The 23,037-nt window shown below is 36.4% G+C and overlaps 1 long non-coding RNA gene and 1 pseudogene across 2 annotated transcripts in view; one reads left to right on the top strand and one right to left on the bottom strand.

Annotated features, from left to right (window-relative positions):
* LOC100608394 (uncharacterized) overlaps nt 1-23,037 on the top strand; it is a 414,197-nt gene that overhangs the window by 6,165 nt on the left and 384,995 nt on the right. For both annotated transcript variants that reach the window (XR_008547608.2, XR_679806.5), the window contains exon 2: nt 7,683-7,802. This is a non-coding gene — a long non-coding RNA (uncharacterized LOC100608394). The remainder of the gene's footprint in view (nt 1-7,682; nt 7,803-23,037) is intronic.
* Nucleotides 11,916-12,813, bottom strand: LOC100612460 (diamine acetyltransferase 1-like; annotated as a pseudogene).

The raw sequence follows: 23,037 nt of genomic DNA, 5'->3' as shown, positions 1-23,037 counted from the left end.
GAACTGCTGCTATACCTGTTTCTCAAGTACTAACCTGATTATGTTTTCCATCTGCTTAAAATCTTTCAGAAACTCCCCTTTGCCTACAAAATAAAGCAAATGAAAAAGTGGGAAGATTCTAAGGTCACTCCTAGGTTTTGAGCTTAAGTAATTGAATAATCAAAATAGAGAATTAGAAAGAAAAAGCATGCTTTTCACAGTAATGAAGTCGATAAATTCAGTTTTTTAAAGGCATGTTTTTTGAGGTAAGTATAGTATACAACAAACCATTCAGAACACTTAATGGCTTAATACGACATTTGTTTATTATTTCTTGTAAGACTGTGGGTTGGCTGGACCAAGGTATGCTGATCTTGACCAGCTTGCTCATGTTTTTGATGTCAGTTGGTGGATTGGCTAGGACCTGGCTGGAGCCTGATTAGTATGCCTTCCTATAATGTATTTGAACATTATTTTTTGAATTCTATTTTTAATTTATTATTTGTATTTTGGGGTACCTTACTTTGTATTGTTTTCTTAGTGGTTTTTCTAGGCATTACTCTCTCTCTCTCTCTCTGTGTATATATATATGTAACAAATATATATAAAGGAAGCACAGCCTACAGGTGTTGTGTTACCATCTTAGGAAAAGTGTTGACATTTATTTCCATTTAAGTCCCTTTACCTTGCTCACTTTTAAAACACAATTGTCAAGTATTCCCTCTACACACATTGAACATCACATCAGATGGTGTCATATATTTTTAACCCTCTAATATGATATAATAAATTCATGAAGAGAAGAATAGTAAATGAAAATTCATGATATAAGAAATTCATGAAGAGAAGAATAGTAAATAGAATATTTACCCATATTTTTGTCCTTCTAATTTTTTCTTTCTGAAGTTTCAAGTCTTATTCTCTAATCATATCTTATCAGTTTGGAGGGCTTTTTTAGCCATTCTTTAAGGGTTGGTCTGCTTATCACTACTAATTTTTTTAGTTTTCTTTCTCCTAATAATGTTTTTATTTTCTCTTAATTCCTGAAAGATGGTTTCCCAGATATGGAACTTGAGGTTGATAGTTTTATTTCAGCACTTGAAAAATGTTGTGCCACTCTGTCCTGGCTTCCGTGCTTTCAGATGAGAAATCTTCTGCATTAGAATTGGTGTTCCCTTATGGGGATGTGGTAATGTGTTGTTTCTCTCTCGTTGCTTCTAAGAATTTTTTTCTTTGTCTTTACTCTGTGTTCATTTTTTTATTTGTGTATTCAGAAATCGATGATATGTCTTGGGATAAATGTGCTTGAGCTTATCCTACTTGGGGCTGGCTCAGCCTCTTGAATCTGTATGTTTATGTCTTCTGCCAAATTTGGAAGGTTTTCAGGCATTTTTTTCTTAGAGTGTTTTTTGTTAGCCTCACATCTTTCCTCCTTTCCTTCTTAAAACTTCAATAATACAAATGTTGTATATTTTGTCAATGACTCACAGGTCCCTAAGGCTCTGTTCATTTTTAGTCTATTTTTTTCCTGTTGTTTAGATTGAGCATATTCTATTTAGGTCTGTCCTCAAAATCACTGATTTTATTCTCTGTCGTCTCCACTCTGCTATAGAGCCTATCCAGTGAAGGATTTTTGGTTATTATTTTTTTCAGCTCTAGAATTCCCATTTGGTTCTTAAGAAAAAAAAACAAAACTTCTATCTCTTTGCTGAGATTTTTCTATTTTTCATTTATTTTGAGAGATTTCATAATTGCTTGTTGAAGCATTTAAAAAAAAATGATGGTGGCTTTAAAATCCATCTCAGATAATTACGATTTCTGAATTATCTCAGTTTCGGTGTCAGTTGATTGTCTTTTCTTATTCAAGTTGTGATTTTCTTGGTTTGCAATGATGAATGATTTTTCATTGTATACTAGACATTCTGGCTATTATGTTAAGAGATTCTTGATCTGATTTAAATCTTCTCTTTTAGCAGGTAGTTACCCTGTTTAGGTTTAGCATGTAGCTTCTGGTTTACTTTTGTGGATTGTTGTTCAAATGCAATTAGTTTTCAGAGGACTTTTAATACTATTTTGTTTTGCTTTGCTCTTCCTGTTCTATTTGGGTTCCTATTTGGGGCCTGCCGGTGGCACCTATGAGGTAGAAGTTGCTTCCCTGGGCCTCCCCCAGTGTCATTAGGTGGGCAGTGGGGGGATGCTGGGCCTGCAGTATGGTGAACATTCCACCTGGCCTCCTCTTCATTCACAGTGCTAGTAAACTTCCTGTGCTCAATCTCTGCTGGTTCTTTCATAGGAGGAAAATGCCTACTGAGGCTGCTTTCTGCAACTGGTGGAGGGTCAGGTGATATCACATCTAGGTCACTCTTTTCTACTGGCTGGAGGGCCAGAAGACACTGGCAGTCTCCTGCTGTGGTGTGGAGAGCTGGGAGACCCTGGGCCTGGGTTGTCCTCCACCACTGGGTGGAGGGCTGGGAGGTATCCTCTTTGCTTTTAATGTTCCTCCTCTGTGTTCTTACAATGCCCTGCATTGGTACTTATTACATTACATATTAAACATTGAACTTTTTACAGGCATGGACTACATCTCCAATATTTAAACACAATGCCTAACATGTTGCAGGCTTTCAATAACCGTTTGAGGAATGAATGGATGGTGGAACTTGACACTACAAAAAGGAGGCTGACAACAAGAAGCCATTATAGACTTTTGAACTCAGTTGTGACATGATGAAAGTTGTGATCTAGGAAGATTATACTATTATTATGCATGTAGTAAAAAATAAGGTGGGCTGACTCATCTACCAGGTTGATAACTACTTTTTTCCCTCCTTCCCAATACTTGGTGTTTGTCACATAGTTAAACACAATTTTATAGTTTGGAGAGTAAAACCCATAGACATATGAATCAGTAAAGTTACTAAATTAATGAAAAAAATGAACTATCATTCAAATATTCTCAGTGAAAGACTTAATATGCAAATGGACAATGACAAGACTACATATGACAATACAACTCTGAACCACATGCCCAGGAAGCAAAACTACAACCTTTGCAGCAATTGGACCAGAGCGGTCAGGGCTTAGCCCATGATGTCCAAGCTTCCAGATAAAGCAACAGAATGCTTCCAAATAAGGATCAATCAGAGAAAGTCAAATGTGCTCTCCAAATCAATGATATAATTTGCTTTACTTCTAGGTAGCCCAATGCCAGCTTCCCCATGACAACAACCTACAATCAGGGGGTACCTGAGCCTTTTGGTTCACTATAAATCTTTCCCACTTTGTGGCTTGTCTTTAAGTCTTTGCCAAATGCAAGTGATGATGACTGAGTCCCTTGATTGGCAAACTCTGAATAAATAGCCTTTGTTTATTCTCATTTGGGGGTAGATGAAATGGTCTATGAAGGTCTAAACTAGAGTAGCTATTATTGAATATAACAAGCACCATCCTGAACAATGGGCTCTCTAGACACCTTGGGAAGCTGCTTTATTGAAGTTGCTTTATATAATCTAGAGAAGTTGATGGTGAAGAGCTATAGTGCATAAATCTGACCTCAGTTGTCATGGCTCAAAATCATTTATAGTTGAATAAATCATTGAAGCATTGTTTTTATTAACTTGCTATCCAATATTTCACTCCCCGGAAGCTCTGCCCTTTGGTCTGGCATTAAGTTCTGTTGATTTGTAAATTAGTATGTCTTTCAGATTTTGCTTTATGCTCTGTCACATTGCCACTATCCTTGCCCATGTTTTCATGATCTCATAAACAGCAATCCTCTATGGATCCCTTTGAACCTCTTTCTGTTCTGAATCACTGTGTATGCTATGCTAATCTTCTCCTAACTCCCATCTTAGTAGCTTCCTCAAGAATGTACCTATTTGTATACTTTAATCGGTATTTGTGTCTTGCATAATATGGCTCCTCTAAAGCCAATCTAGCAATCTTGTGTCCTCCTGCTCTCCTACATATTCTGATTTCCTATCCACATAATATTTATTTCCACTTTTGTGCCTTTGCTCATTCTGTTGCTTCATCTGCAATGCCTTCTTTATTCCTTTTTATATATTCTTGTTTAACTCATTTTATAACTCTCATTTTGTCCCTCAGCAGTCTCAGTCCTTGTACCTTCTACTATGAGCTTACGCTGTGAACTGTGTTTTACTGTATATTTCCAGACTAGAGTTGGCCAGAAGTGAGGCTGGAGGAGATTTGGAAAGCAGAAGTGAAAGGAGCAGCCATTATACTTGGAAAGTTATCATTGGTTAGAAGCAGTGAACACAGATGCCAAGTGCCATGAGATTCCAGTTCATCTCCATGCTTCCCCACTCCACTTCCAGCTGTCCTTCCCAGCTGCTGGCCCTCATGACCAACAGCAGCTCCTGGCCCACCACCAACTCTGTGAGTTGCTGTAAACTTACAGAGGTGGTAGCTGCAGGGTCAACAACCTTTTGGAGAGTTCTACAGCAGCCCCCTTCACAGTACAACTCAGCAATGGGATGAACTTGTCTCCTAGATTCAAATATGATTGAGGAGTAGAGTAGTGGGTGTTTTTTAATGTACCAACTGGCATCTAACACCTGGTAACATATTCTGTGATCTTTTTCTTCCTCACTTCTCAAGGACTTCTTATTTTGGGGGCCAAAAATTGTATTTCATGTTTTCAAATATGCTCCCTTACTCCTTATTTCTGGTGTGTATGCCAGACTCTGAATTTTTTTTTTTTTGAGACGTAGTTTCGTTCATATCGCTCAGGCTAGGGTGCAATGGCAGTGATCTTTGCTCACTGCGGTCTCCACCTCCTGGGTTTAAGGGATTCTCCTGCCTCAGCCTCCTGAGTAGGTGGAATTACAGGCACCCACCACCACACCCGGCTAATTTTTGTATTTTTAGTAAAGACGGGGTTTTTTATGTTGGCCAGTCTAATCTCGAACTCCTGACCTCAGGTGATCTGCCTGCTCCACCTCCCAAAGTGCTGGGATTGCAGGTGTGAGCCACCACGCCTGGCCTGAATTTTGGTATTTTAAAGAAATTCTTTTTTTTTTAAATTTAAAACATCCTTTCACTTCATGTACCTTACTAGCAATTGACAGCAAGGACTATGCTACAGATTTATAGAAGTTAACTTGTGAACTCAAAAGCTTAAGATTTTGCCTTTTTTTCTTTCTGTATCTGCTCTAACCCAAGGGTAGTTCATATAGAAAGCTGTTGGTGCTGCCTCAGTGTTGAAGGGAGAGTACTGGAAAACAACAGATACCTTGGCTTAATGTCTCCCAATATTATCTTGACACACAGGAATAAAATTGAAAGCTTTTCAAGGAATGAGTGGATTCTACGTCCTTTCAGTAATGCTATTTTTTTTTGCAAGTAGGCTTTTGATAAAAGTTGGTCAGTAGCCAATCTGAGGCTGCATTTTCTGGCAAGGAGCCTAAGTTCCTGTGTTCTGTGTTTCTGATTAAGAGCAGATCTGTACACTTAGAAATCAACCGAGCAAAGCCATATGAGCAGAAGATAGGTTTGACATTCTCTTACAAATATTGGAAAATTAGCTTCTTTGCCTGAACAGATGATCACCAAATCTTTGTCTTCTAACAAAAAGCATTTTTTTGAGAAAAAGAAATATTCCACTTTCTGCATTTTTTTCTTTATGATTTTCTTTCCGTAGAGAAAGGATTACTGGAGATAACTGTTCTGACTTCTAACTCATATAGGTTTTAGATCTCCCAGTACCCCAAAGTCTTGAAATTATTTTTTTAAAAGCAGTATCATACAAGAGTCTTAATTGAAATTACTTTTTAATTAAAACTGGGAGTCACACTTGGTATGTTTGGAAAGCATGATGTTTCACACTCTCCAAACATGTAGTTAGGTAAGTCAATAACAGAGAGAGCAGAGATTTGAGAGCCTCGAACAATGAAGAAAAAACATTAAAATACAGTGCTAATTTCTGTAGCACTGTTTTCTAAGAAACATCTCGGCTTTTCTGTGTTCCTCTGTGCAAAGAGGGCCCATCAAATAGACAGTTGGGACGGTTGCACAACATTGTATATGTAATTAATGCCACTAATTTTTTACTTAAGAATGGTTAAAATGACAAATTTTTTGTTATACATATTTTACTGTAATAAAAACAACTCAAACAATAAAGAGGGCACATCTACCCATAGAAGAGTCTTGAATAAACTTGAGAAGGCCAATGGATTGGTGATTTATATGATGATAGAAGGAATAAGCAGGACACTATTCACAAGAAAAGAAGGATTTCTATATACTACTGTTTTATGAGCAAGGACTGATGTTTAGGTTACTAATTTGGAGAGCTAGGCTGATTTTCCTTTTCTTCATTTCTTGTTTGAAGGTCCTGATGTTTATAGACTTAGAATTCATTCACTTATTTATTGATTGTTTTCTGTCCTCAGAAAATACTATGTCTAAGAATACATTATCTATTCTATTTTAGGAAAGAATATAATAACTTAAAAATAATGTACCTAAAAACACTATGATATGAAAATTACATGAAGTCAATAATCTTCATGGTTTTGAATATGTTGAACTGTCATAATCTGAGATTTCTAAAGGAAAGACTGTCTTTTTAAACATTCATAGTGTTCATTTCTTTACATTTGTATTTTTATTTAGTAATTTCTTATAATCTGGAGACAAACTTTACTTATATCACACAGGTAACTTTATAATGAATGAAAAGTCACAAATATGACACAAAGCTTTAAAGTATACCATATTATTTCTGCAGACATAAACTTTACCTTAAATCAATATCCCTATTGCTCCATGATACCTGGATACAAAATGTTCTAATTTTATATAATTAAAAATGCATCACCATTTTGATTATCTGGAGATGCAACTACTATATCTTTTAGAAAGGAGTCTATCTTTGTTTATAGCAATAAAAATAATAAAATACTACTTGTATTTTTTAGTTGGATTTAATGTGAAGTTTTGAGACTCAGTGGCTGATGTCTTTTGAAAATCTTGATCTGCCAATTCCATAATATTGAGCTGTGTTAAAACAGATAAAAGAAGGTGGAAGGTTAGAAAATTATCTGTAAATGAGAACTGAGTGTTCAAACTATTTGAGTTAATAAAATTCAAATATTAGAACAATCACCTTTTTTTCCTTCCTGAATAAGTAGCAGGTTTTATTATTATTCCTCTTGCTCAAATTATCTAGGCTATTTTTATCTTCCACTTCAATCTTCTAGGGTAGACATCATTATGCAGAAGGTACACATACACACCACCAATGGAATATTCAAACTTTATTCTGTTGTCAAGATGTGGTTTGTAACAAACTTGTTGATATGATTTTATATTTTCTTCAGACATCACTCTGTGGTAAACCAGGTTTTTTTGGCCACAGCAGTATCCCCTGCTAAGAGCTAAATAAGCCATAGTATTGAGAAGTTTGCCTGGAATTTGGCTGTTTAATTGTTTTCATGTGTTTGCATTAGAATGGGTATGAACCCCTAACTAGTCAGCTGTACAAAGGTCAGGGTTGGAATCCAGGTCCTGTTCTCATAGAGCTAAAACAGTCCCTTAGCAGCCTGATTTCCGAGGAGTCTTTGTTTCTTGGGGAAATAAACTATTGCTTTGAAGGCAAACAAAGTTATTTCAAGAAAAAACCCTCTCTCCACCTCATTTATACTTATACTTTCTCTTTTTTCTTGCCATTTCTTTAGAGCCCTGCAAGAATCCAAGTAAATAAAGCTAAACCTTCACTACTGAAAACCAGCTTCTAGGTAACTCATGTATCATACACCTTATATCCTTGCATGGATTCCCCAAATCTAGTCTCTGAGGTAGGTATATTATACCATATACTATTATACAAGCAAGGAAAGGGGCTCAGAGAGAAGTAATTTTCTGAAGATCCCAGGGAAAATATGTGATCCGGTAGGAATGTGAACACTGGTGTTTCTGACTCCAAAATCTATGGTCTTCCTACTTTGAGGTTGCTGAGTTAAATGTTCACCTGGACCTATGGTTGTGTGTTGTCATAGGACTTGCTGGAGATGTTAGCATGGAAGACCTGTAGTATGGGAACTATTTTCCCCAATGCAAATTAAGACATATAAACATACTTATGAGACACAATGATTAGAATTGAACTGTTCCAAGAAATTCAGAGTATGTTCCATTCCAGAAAAGATCACTTTATTCAGAGGCAGAGATGAGATATTTGTATTATGTGATCATGTCTGTTCGGCAGTGGTAAATGCAAATGTGGTTTTGTTTGGATAGTAGAAGTAGGTTATGAAGGCCTGCTTCCCCAAACTGCCACAGAATCATGAATTACACTTTGTACGATGGATGGGTCCCTCTTTCTAGGGAGTACTGTATTGTTTTATTCACACTTCTTTAGTGCAGGAGTGAATTATGTGTGGATGTATGGCACTCGATGTATCAAAGTGTTCATTAAATTTTATTTCCATATAGTTATCTTTCTCTTAATTATGTGTTATGGCAATATTTATTGACATTTGAAGTGTTAGAATCACTGAAAATATAATCTTCAAAATTATAATCATGTTAACATATGATACAGAGAGATAAGGTTAAATTGAAAAGAGTATGGATTCCATTCCAATAATACAAGTAATAGTTTTCACTAGATTTAGTCAATGTAAAAAATGTTTAGAAAAAGATAAAAATGATTTTTAACCCCATCAACCAGATATGACTAATGATGTTATTTGGCATGTTGATAAATTTATTTAAAAGACAGCTTTATATGTGTATGACAAATAAGGGAAGAAATAAATGTTTGATATTTAATACCATTCATTGTAGAAGAACTAAGGTATATAACAGCACTATATTCTAGCATTTCTTGGCAGAATAACAAAATAATTATATTTATAAATATACATTTTCGAGAAAAGAAAGCATGGTTTCCATTTAAAGTATACACTGAAAGCCTGATTTCATTTAGCAATCAGGATTATGAATCCATAATCTTGAAGTCATGGTAAAAACATGGCCCCTTCCCCCAGCCCCAACGGAGATCCTGTTCCAATGACTAATGGTGTATTTTACTTCTTGCCTAAAAACAGCTAGAAAATGAAACCATACAGAACAAAGTTGAAAAGTATAATTATGTAGCAGATTATATTTTCAAAAAATGGTTGCAAAATAAATCCTGTCCTGCTTCCCCATTAAAAGGTGGAGTTTAATTCTTTCCCTCATCTTGAATTTGGGTGAGATTACAACTGCTGCTACAAATAGAATGCAGTTGAGGTGACTTTGCATGAATTCTGATACTAACTCAGAACAAGCCATAAGATTCTATCTGGCTCTCCTAGGATGCTTCCTCCAGAGGAAGTCAGACTATGTATGCTGATCAGCTGCCCTGGCACTGCTGTGCTGTGAGGAAGTCCAAATTAGTCCACATGGAGAGACCACATAGAGAAGCGTAGAATCTGCATGGACAGAGAAACATTAGCTGTCATTAGCCCAGCTGATTCAGCTGTCCATTGTTCCAGCTCCACCTACTGTGGACTGCAAATGAGCAACTCTCAGTCAGAACCATAAGTGGAGCCCTTTCTGAATTTCTGACCTATAGAAATAATGAAAGATAACAATGATAGTTGTTGTTTTAAGTCACTACCTTTTGGTGTGATTCATCATGTAGCAGTAGACTAATGGAGCAGATTTGATGCAGAAATGGAGTGCTAACATAACAAAACCTATGGGCTTGTCCGCTGGGCAGTGGACAGAATCCTTTAGAAGAGACTTAGTGAAATCCCAAAGCACCTAGGGAGGGTGTCAGTGAGAGCTCGAAGGATCTTGAGGAGAGTGTTAGCAGAAGCCTAACGGATCTTGAAGGCTGTCTGTGAGGGCTTAATGCAAAGTGAAGAAAATGTAACAGGAAGTTAGAAAAAAGAGAACCCTTGTTATGCAGTGACAGAAAATTTAGCAAAATTCTTGCCTGTATGAATGCAGAACATAGAACATGTGCCTAATGAACTCAGTGGTTCTCCAGCTTATGAGATTTCCAGGTGGAATGTTGAAGGATCAATCTGGCTTCTTACTGCCCATGACAAAATGAAAGGAGGGTGATGAACAAAAGAACAAATTATTCTGTTTTGAGTGGAATTTATAGAAAATGGAAAAGGTTCAGAGCAGTCATTTCAGACAACAAACTGTTTTCAAAAACGGGCTTTAGGACAAAGATTTAAGGGCTAGATAGGACTAAAATATTCTTTGTAAAACTCAGAAAGTTCTAAGTCCTTGTATAATACATGCAATACAGGAGAGGCCCTAAGCCAGAACCACCCAGATGAGCCTACTCTAAATTCTTGGCCCAAGGAAACTATAAAAGATAATAAAATGATTGTTGTTGTTTTAAACCACTTTAATTTGGAGTGGTTTTTAAATAGAAGTAGATGACTGGAACATATTCAAAAGACAAGAATACCGTGTAAAGTCATAACTACTCATTTCTAATTTTAAAAATGATTTTGCCCCCAGGGAGTAGGGCAAACATTTTTTCAGGTATGTGCATATTAAATCAATGCAATATGTCTTATTTTATTTCCAAAGAAAAAAATTAAAAAAATATGAAAACCTTCTGCTTAAAGGTTAAGCCACATTTTATTTAAATGCTGAATAATATATATGTTCCTTTCTTTATTAAACCATCATTAAAGCAGGATGGAAATATTTTTAGACTGGAGAATTAGCCTTTTTCATTGTAAGTGTTGCAATATATGACACCCCTTTTCAGAAAGATGAGTGTTACAGAGGGCCAATAAAAATCATTTTAATTAAGCATTTAATTTTCACCCAGAAGTGTAGGTTCCCACAAGTAAAGTTTCTCACCATGTGAGCTTTTACAATGACATGTTGAGAAAAATGAGCATAATTTTCTTTTACATAAAATAAAAATAAATGGGGCTGACACTTTGCCTTTAATCAATGATAGATACATATCAATTTATAGCAATTTGAATAAAGACCACCAGTGAAATTTACATGGTGTGCACAGTTTAAATACTTTGAAAAGGGATCATATTGTGGGACACTGTTATATTCAGAAGCTTCTATGGGCTTTTTCTCTACCATCTTTTCCTCTCCTTCTCTTTCACTTCTTTTTTCTCCTCTTCCTGTTTTCCTTTTCTTCATCTTTCTCCTCCTCCTCCCTTCTTCATTTGCGATTTTAAAGATCATTTTCTTTACAGTTGGTCAATATTATTTCCCTTTTCTTTGGCTTATCTCTTTATCATTTGTATTTATATATAGTGCTTACTCTTGTTGCTAGCTATATTCAAGAAGAAAACTATTGTGTTAAAAATGGGTGACATGGGTAATTATTCCTGACTTTAGGGAGTTCACATTTTACTGTGGGAAATAGTCATGTATTGAGCTCATCATAGTATTCTCCCATACACAGAAGTCAAACGAATAATGTGCTTGAGACCACAGAAAAGGGAGTGATTAAAATTTTGGGGGTGATGATAGAGTTTAAATAGTGGTGTGCTGAAGTTGGCTTGTACTTGTTTGTGAGAGCTGGATTTGCATATCTTTTTTTAAGATTAAATGATAGTTTATTTAAAAAGAATTAAAACAGAAACTCTAAATACCAGTGTGTACATCGTACCCATTTAAATGATTTACAAGAATGACTTTTTCTCAAAAAAAAAAAAAAAAAGAAAAAAGAATGACTTTTTCATATATGTTAAGACCATACTACCTAGTTTATCAAAAGTTGTTCAAGGAGAAATCTACTCCAAACTGCATACAGTTTTGTCATTTTAAAGAGACGACATTCCAAACATGCAACAGTGCCACTGGTAATGAAATTTTGAAATGAGTGTTCATTCTATTATTTGACTATAAACAGGAGAGAAAGCAAGATAAGTTGGGAATTTGTTCTAAAGTAGAATGGATGTTGTCATCATCTACACCCCGCTTCAGTCCTTTGCTGCCATTTTTAGCAAGTACTCCATGTCGGTTTTGAAGGGTCTCCAGCTGTCTTCCCTGGGCACCTCTTCTTTTGTAGAGGTTAACAGATGGTTCATTTCATTCTGCTACTAAGAAGTGCATGGTGCTACAGTGATACTTCATTGTGACCTGGCTTAAATTCTTCAGAATTTCTGATTTATGCCAAAGCCTTTTTCATTACTCATCCAAAGAAGTACAATAGCTTGCCAATTCAAGGGTCATAGGTACAACAGTACATGGTGAAACCAACAGTAATTCTTTCTTTCCAGAGTCCAGTGTTTCTTGGGCATCTCTGCAACCACACAGCGGTGGAAGGGATGCTCTCTGAAACCACCCTCTAGCAGATCTTTTTCAGTTAATATTACTTGGTCTCCCACATATTCATATTTAGCCAGTTCCCTGATCAGCCACAGATACCACTGGAGTCAGCAGTGATGGCAGGATGGATCACAAATGTAGCCATTTTCTTCTTTTATTTTTCTTCCCTTTATGTAATAGGCCCCTATGCTTGAATGGCAGGAGGAGGTGGTTCCTCATTCATGACCCAATGAGCCTCAGTGAGTGATAGAGGTGCTTCAGTGGAGCTGTGCCGAGAGCTGTGCCCGAGTGCCCTTTATCATGGAAGAGACGGCTTTTGAACTCAGCTTTACAGGATAAGTAGATTGGTGCAAAAGTAATTGTGGTTTTTGCCATTACTTTTTTAAAAAATTAAAAATTAGAAAAAGGGCAAAAACCGCAATTACTCTTGCAACAAAATAATAGAAAGGTTTTTGCCAGGATGAAAGGGAGAGTGGACCGGGGAAAGGTGGTGATATTGTTTGGACAGTTGTTCCTTCCAAATCTCATGTAGAAATGTGATTCCCAAGGAACCTGGTGGGAGGCGACTGGATCATGGGGATTGATCCCACATGAATGGTTTGGTTGTTTAAGAGTCTAGGACCCCCCCACCCTTGCATTCTTGCTTGCTCCCACTCTCGCCATGTGACGTGCCTGCTCCCCCTTTGCCTTCTGCCATGATTGAAAACTTCCTGAGGCCTCACTAGAAACCTAGCAGATGCATGCTCCATGCTTCCTGTACAGCCTGCAGAACTATGAGCCAATTAAGCCTCCTTTCTTTATAAATTACCCAGCCTCAGGTATTCCTTTATAGCACTGCAAGAACAAACTAATACAGGCAGTCTAGGTAATAATAACGGTATCATTTACTGGGTGCGTACTGTGCTTTAGATACTGTGCTAAGGAAGCACTTCCATGCACTATTGAGAGGTGAAGCCAGCTGGACTTCCTGGGTCCAGTGGGGACTTGGAGAACTTTTCTGTCTAGCTAAAGGATTGTAAGTGCACCAATCAGCACTCTGTGTCTAGCTAAAGGATTGTAAATGCAGCAATCAGCACTCTGTAAAAATGCACCAATCAGCACTCTGTGTCTAGCTAAAGGACTGTATATCCACCAATCAGCACTCTGTAAAATGGACAAATCAGCACTCTGTAAAATGGACCAATCAGCAGGACATGGGTGGGGCCAAATAAGGGAATAAAAGCGACCACCCAAGCCAGCGCCGTGACCTGCTCAGGTGCCTTTCGGTGATGTGGAAGCTTTGTTCTTTCGCTCTTCACAATAAATCTTGCTGCTGCTCACTCTGTGAGACAACACTACCTTTATAAGCTGTAACACTCAACGCGAGAGTCTGCGGCTTCACTACTGAAGTCAGTGAAACCACGAACCCACTGGGAGGAACAAACAACTCCAGACATGCCACCTTTAAGAGCTGTAACACACATTGCAAAGGTCTGTGGCTTCACTCCTGAAGTCAGCAAGACCATGAACCCACCAGAAGGAAGAAACTCTAGACACATCTGAACATAGGAAGGAACAAACTCCGGACACACCATCTTTAAGAGCTGTAACACTCACCGCGAAGGTCCGTGGCTTCATTCTTAATGTCAGTGAGCCCAAGAACCCACTGGAAGGAATAAATTCCAGACACACTATCATACTTAAGCATGGAAACAGTCTTGTGAGGTAGGTATTTACCAATCTCATTTTTACCTAGAACATGAAGACTCTGGGATTTGAAATAATGTCTATCAGACTCCAAAGGTTTACCACTGTACTTTACTGCCTCATAAGCAAATAAGTGGATGTGGGGAAATTTGGGAGGGTGGACCAAGTTTCACAACACATTATTTTCTTTATCTCCAATTTGACATAGCTTGCAGTTTTCTAAAGCCAGGTATAAATTTCTCTGGCTGGGGCAGTTATTCTTCAGGAAAACTCTTTAATGAGACATCTATCTTACAGACTCATATGACCTTTGAGGATATTTTTTAGTTTATTCAGGATATTATATTTAAAGACAGTACTGAGGGATAAAGACAATTGACACTATGACCTGCCTAGTGTTTTGGACAGGGAAGGTTAGGTGGCCTTCAAAGAAAGGCAAGGAGTTAGAAAATGTTAACTGTCAGGGATAGCCTGAGCGAAGATAGGGAAGCATATATAATTAAAAAGGGATTAATATCTAGAATATACAAGGAACTCCTGCCAATCAGCAAGGATAACACAGGCAAAGTGCATGAACAAACAATTCACAGAACGGAAAAAATATCCAAATGACCAATGAATATATGAAGAGATGCAAAACCTTACTAGAAATCAGAAAAATGCAAATGAAACAACCCAGCAAATGAAACAACCCAGCCTCTGGTCTCCCCACCAAAAATATGTCACAATTTTCATTAAACTAATAGCCAGTGGTTATATTATTATGACTATATAAATATTATTCAAATCTATGATTATTTTTATTTGATTCATAGCTTTCAAAAACCGCTTTATTGAGATATATAACACAATACTTTGCAAACTTAAAGTGGAAAACTTGATAAAATTTGATATATGTTTACGCCCATGAAACTATTATCACAATGAAGACATTGAATATACTAATCCCTCAACAGTTTCCTTGTTTGCTTTTCTAATCCCTCTTTACTGCCTATCACCCTTTAGGAAACCACTGATATGCTTTTTGTTGTATAGATTAGTTTGCATTTTCAAGAATTTTGCATAATGAAATCACAGAGTATGTAGTCCCCATGTTGCTGCACTTCACAGTAATTTTATTTTTTTAATTGCTGAATTGTATTACATTGTATGGATGTACTACAATTTGTTTATCCCTTCATTCACCTATTGGACATTTGGGTTATTTCCTGTTTTTGGCCATTACAAATAAAACTGTTATGAACATCCATGCACACATCTTTGTATGGGCGTATGTTTTCATTTCTCTTGGGTAAGTACCTAGGGGTGAAATGGTTGTATCATATGGTAGGTAGATGTTTAACTTTTTAAGAAACTACCAAACTGTTTTCCAAAGTGGTTGTATTATTTTGTATTCTTATCAGCAGTGTAGGAGAGCTCCGATTCTTCCACATCCTCACCAACACTTCATATTGGCAGTCTTCTGTCTTTTTAATTTTAGACATTCTAATCAGTGTGTATTTGCATCTCATTGCAATTTAAATTTGTGTTGCTCTAATGAGTAATGATACAATATATAATTTGCAATATATATTCTTATGTATTACAAATATTTGCAAATATATATTACTATATATTTACAAATACGTATTTCCAAATATATTGTTTATAAATAATTATATATTTGTAATATATAATATATTACATAATTTGTATTGCCCTAATGACTAATGATAACATCTTTTCATGTTATTTGCCAGCTATGTATCTTTTTTAGTAAAGTGTATGTTGAAATTGCTCATTTAAAAAATTGGATATTAAAAATTTCCTTATGGTTGAGATTTAAGTTCTTGATATATTCTGAAACAAGTCATTTATCAGATCTATGATTTAGAAATATTTTAGCCCTGTTTGTGGCTTGTCTTCATTCTCTTAACTTCAGAAAACTTTTGAAAAGCAAAAGTTAAAAATTTTGATAAAGTCCATTTTATTACTTTTTTCTTTTATAGATTGTGTTTATGGTGGTGTATCTAAGAAATCTTTGCCTAACTAAAGATCACAAAGATTTTTTTCCTATGTTTTCTTGTAGAAGTTTTATAGCTTTTTATTTACACTTAGGCTTAAGATTCATTTTGGATTAATTGCCGTATATGGTATGAGATATAAATCAAAGCTCTTTTTCTGCATATGGATAATGATGGGCTATAGGACAGGCTACCCCAAAATATGGCACTATGCCATTTGACGAAACAGCAGAACCAGGCCACAGAAACTAGAAAGAATTACCCTCACTCCTTCTCCCTTGAAGCAGGCCATAAACTTAGCTGACTTTCCCTGAAAATATGTTATAATATCTGATTCCAGAGGGGTTCTCCCTATACCCAGAAAAGAAGAATGTCCTTATCTTTGAAGATACAGAGACATCAATAAGAATCTAACAAACAGGACTTGCTAAGTTTCCCCCAGTTTATTACATTAGACCATATCCTTCTGTCCTTCAATCATCTTCTGCATGACTGTCCATAAAATGCACAGGTTTCATAAAAATACACAGGTTTCCCCATTTCTTTGGGACTGCATTTCTGAAGGATCCTGCGTCACATAGAACTTATAAAAATTTTTATGCTTTTCTCTTGTTAATCTGTCTGTTGTTATAGAGGTTTCAGCTGTGAGCCTAGCGATGGGTGAAGAAAGGTATTACTTTTCTCCCCTACCATAGCCAGTTGTTCCAACATTATTTGTTGAAAAGACTTTCTATTCCACTGAATTTCCTTTCCATTTTTTAAATAAAAAATCAGTTTCTGTATAAATGTGGGTCTACTTCTAGCTATCTATTCTATTCCATTCATCTATTTATGTATCTTCACACCAATATCATATTGTCTTTACTGTGTTTTTTTTTTTTTTTTTGCCTGTCACAACAAAGTTTATTATGAAAATAAGCTGGTGTGGGGACAAGAAAACAGACAAATACATTTTGGTTGGGTGACTCAGGAGAAGTAGTACAGCTTCTTCATATTGATGCCATACTTCCTAAGGGCAGGAGTCAAGATTTCCATGGTTTGGGTGTACGTGTGGTCTTTGCTCTTGTTTCATGAGCTGCTAGGGGCTTTGCCCTTCATTTTGTAGTGCTATAAGGCATAGTTGGCAATACCTGAGATGAATTTATGGGCAGCTAAGGAGCTAAACTGAATTATTTGTGAGTCTGAGGCCTCAAAGCCAGGATGGCTTAGGTAGTAACCAGTTACTGCCTGTGGATTGGTAGATGTGTAATCTTCCAGCTGCATCAGGAAGTCCATCAGAGGCCTGACAGACATCTCACTCCCCTAACTCCAGCCTCCTTGCTGTCCCCACAGGGTTGACCTGGATTCTCTGTGGCTGTGGGAAGCATAGCAGGCAATAGAAGGCTGCACTCTCAGCCAAGCATTTTACTGTAGCCTTATGATGAGTTTTGAAGTCAGGAATTGTTAGCCTATGAACTTTGTTTTTTTTTCCAAATTGTTGTTGCTATCCTAGGTCCTCTGCATTTACAGTGAATTTTAGAATCAGCTTGTAAATTTCTTGAAAAATTCGTGGTCAGATTTTTCATTGAATTTCATTAATCTATAGACCAATTTGGGAGAATTGATACAAGATACATTTCTTTAATTTCTCTCAAGAATATTTTGAAGTCTTTAGTGTACAAGTCTTTCACATATTTGATCAGATTTATTCCTAGTTAATCCTCTTCTGCTTCTTTCAGTTAGTAATATGCATTTATGTTTCCTTCATGTCTTTTTGGGACTTGACAGTTCATTTCATTTTACTGCTGAATTGTATTCCAGTTGTCTGGATGTACCAGTTTATTTATCCATTAACCTGCTGAAGGACATCTTGGTTGCTTTAATTTTGGCAATTATGAATCAAGCAGCTGTAAACTTTTTCACGCAAATTTTTGTGCAGACATATGTTTTCAACTAATTTGGATAAATACCAAGGATCATGATTGCTGGATTGTATGGTAAAAATATATTTAGTTTTGTGGAAAACTGAAAAACTGTCTTCCAAAGTGGTTGTACCATTTTGCATTCCCACCAGCAGTGAATGAGAGTTTCTGTTGCTTCATATCCTCATCAGCATTTGGTGGTATTGATGTTTTGGATTTCAGCCATTCTAGTAGGTATATAGTGGTATCTCATTGCTGTTTTAGTTGCAATTCCTGAATGTTGTATGATGTTGAACATCTTTTCATATGCTTATTTGCCATCAAGACTTTTTTTATGGCCCATAATATGGTATGTTTTTTGTGCACTTGAAAAGAATATGTATTATGCTTTATGCTTTTGTTGGAGGGAGTGTTCTCCCAGAGAATGCTGTGTTTTGCCATCTAATGTCCAGTGTCTTGAAAACCATTGTTTCATATAATTTGCCTTTTTTTGTTTGTTTCAGGTGGTAGAGTAAGAGGCCTAGTCTCTGTCAATCCATCTTGGCTGGAAGCTGAAGGTCTCTTTTGTAAACTTTTTCTTTCTCTTCACTAAATATTTACTGGTTTCCTTAGTTTTCTTTGTACTTATCACTAATTTATCCTCAAATTTAATGTTAGAAATGTGAATTTCCTCTCCATATATTCAGACACATCATGTAATCTATCAGCTTAATATTTTCCTTAGGGCCAACCTTTCTGAAGCTTTCCTTCCTCCTCTTTCAATGTAGGCAAGCTGCTGTCTTTCTCTCTCCTACATGGTTTTGTCTCGGGATTTCTGTTAACTAATATTCTACACATTTACTTCTTCACTCTCTGGTGTTTTCTGGGCCTCTTATATTCCTTTACTTGCTTTACTCTCCAGTTGTGGTGGAATACATCTTCTAGTAGCTTCCTAGAATAGATGCATGAGAGGTACATGTTTTGAGAACTTATAGGACTGAAAATACCTTTATTTTACATTCCTATTTGCTTTCAAACTTGGATGGTTGTAGAATTCTAGGTTGGAAGTTAATTTCCCTCAGAATTTTAAGATACTATGCCATTTTTTTGCTAGAGTTAAGTATTGCTGTTGAGAAAGAAGTCTGATGACATTGTAATTTCCTTTTTTTTTTGTTTGCCTCTGTTTTACTCTTTGGAGGCTTTTAGGGTCTTTTCTTTATTCTTAGTATCATCAAATTTTTCATTGATCCCCAGTACTAAATTATTTTTAATCTAAAAATTCATATTTAATTTCTGCAATCATAATTTTAATTTTTCAGAAGTTTTTTCTCTTTTAATGTTTCTTTTTTATTATATTCTATTCTTGTTTCATGAATTTAATATCTTCTCTTATCTCTGAGGATATTAATTTCATTGTTTGAAAGTTTTATTTTTTTCTTTGTATGGACTATTTCCTCTGAGCTCCATTTTTATTAATTTTTTAATAATCATCCATATCAAATCTATGTATATTTTCAAATATCTGGTAAATTTTCCTGTTCTTAGTTAAGAATGAGGGCTTAAAGAGATGAATGAAAGCTGCGTGTATGCATGTGTGCATGTGTGTATGTGTGTGTGTTTGTGTGTGCCTGAAGGGTCTGCCAATTGTGAGGGTCTTCTCTTTAGGCTGTTTTGGTGGGCAGCATGCTGCCTTGCTGTTCATACTTCGTGTGGTTCTTTTCTTTATACATGGTCAGTTTTCTCAGATAGAAATTGTTTACCTTCCTGTCTAGAGGTTATAAGGCTCACTGCCAGCACACAAGGAGTCAAGTCAGGGAGGGCTCAAGTAGTCTAGAATTTTACGAAGTATGGCTTCACTGGCCTCAACTGTGCTGGACAACTCCTAGTCCAAAGTTCCTATGGTTCAATCTCTATAGTCTTTTGCTGTGGTGATAGAGGACATCTAAGAACTTAGCTGTTTTTTATACAGACTGATAACCAATTCTTCCATTTTTAGTCCCACTAGCACCCCAGCTTAAGGCGTATCTGATAGACCCAACTTTGGAGCCTTTTCCTGGTTCTTTAAGGCTTGCATCTTGTCTTTTTCCTGCAGGCATATAGTTTTCTCTTGTCTTCTAAGTCAGTCATTATAAGTTTATGTGATTTCCACCTTCCAAAATTTAATTGACATCTCTCTTTTTTTCTGTTTTATCCTCCCCTATTCTCTTTGTTCTTTTGTTTCTAACTTTAAAAAATCCTTTCAATGTAATTTTAAGGTGTTCGCAGCAGGGAGAAGAAATGAGTGATGTTCTTTTTTTGTTTAATTTTTTTTACCGTGAAATATAACAAATACCTCGAAAAGTGCAAGAAAAAATTCACTGATTTTCACAAAATAACCATCCACATTAAGAAACAGAACATTGCCAATCCACCAGAATCCTCCCTCATGCTTGAAAACACTCTTGCTGTAAGAATCTTCATCTCATCACAATAAGTGTAATTTCAATGCACCTCAAATATTCTGAACCTTATTCTTTGGTCTCCTGCATGTGTCACTTAATAAACAATCCAAATTAATCCACTTCCTCTATATTTTCTGCTGTCCATATTTATGGAAAAATATTAAATATTGATGTGGAGCAACATATACTAGAACTCACTAGTAAGCTTTACCTTAGCTAGCAAGTATAATGTTTTGTTAAGAGATATTTGTGTGCAGGCACAACCTGGCTTTATCTAAAAGAAACTTTATCTAACTTAGAAAATTGTTCCTCCCTTGAGATAGTCATTCTGTAAGATGAATATGATTTCTTTTTTAAGATTTTAGAAGGTACTGGGGAGCATCGAAGTTAGACTGTGGCATAGAGCTAGTATAAAATAAGTTGAAAAGTAATATTTCTTGGTAATATCATTTATTCTCCACTTACTAAAAGCCCAACACCCTTCCTGTGCAAAGGTCATAGTTTTCTGTGAACCAGAAAAACTATAAATTTTACCAGCTGGTTTTAACTGAGAAGAAATATCAAGAAATTCCTCCTGTGGGCTCTATAAATGCTGAGATAGTAGACTGACACATGAAATATAGTAAGTGTAGTTATTCATGCTTTTTTCCCCTCTCAAAAATGTCCTAATGATTTGTTATTCTACTCCATCTATAAATACCCATGAAGCAGAGTCTCACTAAGGCAGAGGCCTGCTGTTTTTTCTTATGTAAAGTGTAAAGTAAGTTGAATATTTTTGGGCATGTTAATCTTTGTTTGGCATTTAAGCAGAAAATGCATTAATGATTTAGCATATGAAAGGTATATTGGTTATCAAATTTTGTCTACACATAGTTTCTTTTTTTCTCCTTCAGGAAATATATTGAAATTGATATTCTTTTTAGAATTTTACTTTCTATCTGTAATCTGTAATTTTACTCTCTATCTGTAATCTGTAAAAAATAAACAACAGCCAATCTTCCTTTTCATGTGTAACAATGGGAAATTTGGGCAACCCGTGAGGCATTCTTCTGGATGAGAGACAGGATGCTGGATGAAGTCTCCAAAACCTTCTAGCTCCAGTACTTGCTGTGTCTTATTCAACCTCCAGCAGTTCTGTGTTGCTTTTTTCTTATTTAAGAGTCTTAGCTGCACCCGTTAACTCGTCATTACATTAGGCACACCAACACGGCACATGTATACATATGTAACAAACCTGCACGTTGAGCACATGTACCCTAGAACTTAAAGTATATTACTAATAATTTAAAAAAGAGTCTTAGTTATGGAACTGGAACACCCAAAACCTAATTTCAGGGAAAACAATTTGTATACACATTATACTGGAGATTGTTAAACCTGGCTGACCATTAGAATCTCCTGGGGGAGTTTGTTGAATAGATTCCTAGGTTCTGCTCCCAGAAAGCCTGATTTTTCCAGCCATTTTGGATAAAGCATTTGGTTTCTGCTTCTGTAATAGTGTGGAGAAAGGGAATTTTCACTGTATCTTCCCAAATTCTGAAATTCGAATATCATTTTCATCACATTGCTTCTCTGTTTCAAAGAGTAGTGATTTTTAAGCACTAGCATTCTTTCAAGGAAGGAACAGGTATAGATACTTTGGGAGTGTGAGGCTCAATGAGAGAGAAGTGCAGGCTGTAGAGTGGAGGCCATTGGACTCTTTGGATATCAGATCTCTTAGCAGCCACTGGGCAGTTAAGATAATTGGAAAAGAAATTCAGAAAGAGGGCAAAGGGCATCTAAGAGGAAGCTGTTACACCTTTCTAACTCTTTCCTTATTAATATGTGTATTCACTCATCCCTCACCGCAGCCAGCTGCTTGAGAGGTTCTGCCCAAACAGCTGGAGGCAACTCCAACCATCCGTCAGTGTGGCAGCTCAGTATTCTCCCCAGGCCTGCTCTGTGGGACTTAGGTTAACTTGAAGTCAGTGGATTAATTCATGGGTTAATTCATGACCAATGAAACATTTGAAAATATGGGGCTGAGGAAAGCACACCTGGAATGAGCATCAGGAGACAAAAGTTGTAGCTTTAGTTCTGCCATTTATTAGCAAAGTGACTTCCTTAATGTCTCTGGACATTAGGGTTTTTTTGTTTACTCAAGGAAGGCTGCACTAGGTAATTTCTTGGATCCCATTTAGTTTTAGTCTGAGAGGGCTGAGGCTGAGGCAAGGAGGTGGTTTCTGATTTAGTTCTATTGCCTGCTATTGTCAAGTATCTATAGACCAACCCCCGCCCCTCCTTTTTTTTTTGAGACAGAGTCTTGCTCTGTCGCTAGGCTGGAGTGCAGTGGCACGATCTCGGCTCACTGCAACCTCTGCCTTCCAGGTTCAAGCAATTCCCCTGCCTCAGCCTCCCAACCAGACCCCTTTGATGAGGTTATTTCTCTTTGGAAGAAATCGATGTTTTTGATGAGGTTGGCAACATTGCTTATACTAAGTATTCACACACCTTCTTTTTTTACACACTATAGATTAGTCCTTTTTATGTTGCAAAGCCTAAAACTAAGAGATTATGATTTGGAAATGGGATGTGAGTTGCAAACTAATCACTGAATTCCTACCTGTTTGCATAAGGGTTGAAAATTCTCTTGAACGATTGAGCAATTTCCTGATAGAATCTCAAGATATTTGTTTTAGTCTGTTTTCTTTTAATATTATAGTTATTAATACTATTAGTATTCTGAGGGATAGATTCATAATATGTTACATTTATATTCAGGAA

Source organism: Pan troglodytes, chromosome 3, assembly GCF_028858775.2.
Source record: "Pan troglodytes isolate AG18354 chromosome 3, NHGRI_mPanTro3-v2.0_pri, whole genome shotgun sequence".
Lineage (NCBI taxonomy): Eukaryota > Metazoa > Chordata > Mammalia > Primates > Hominidae > Pan > Pan troglodytes.
Note: the sequence above shows the minus strand (reverse complement) of the source record. Positions and strands in the feature narration are given on the sequence as shown.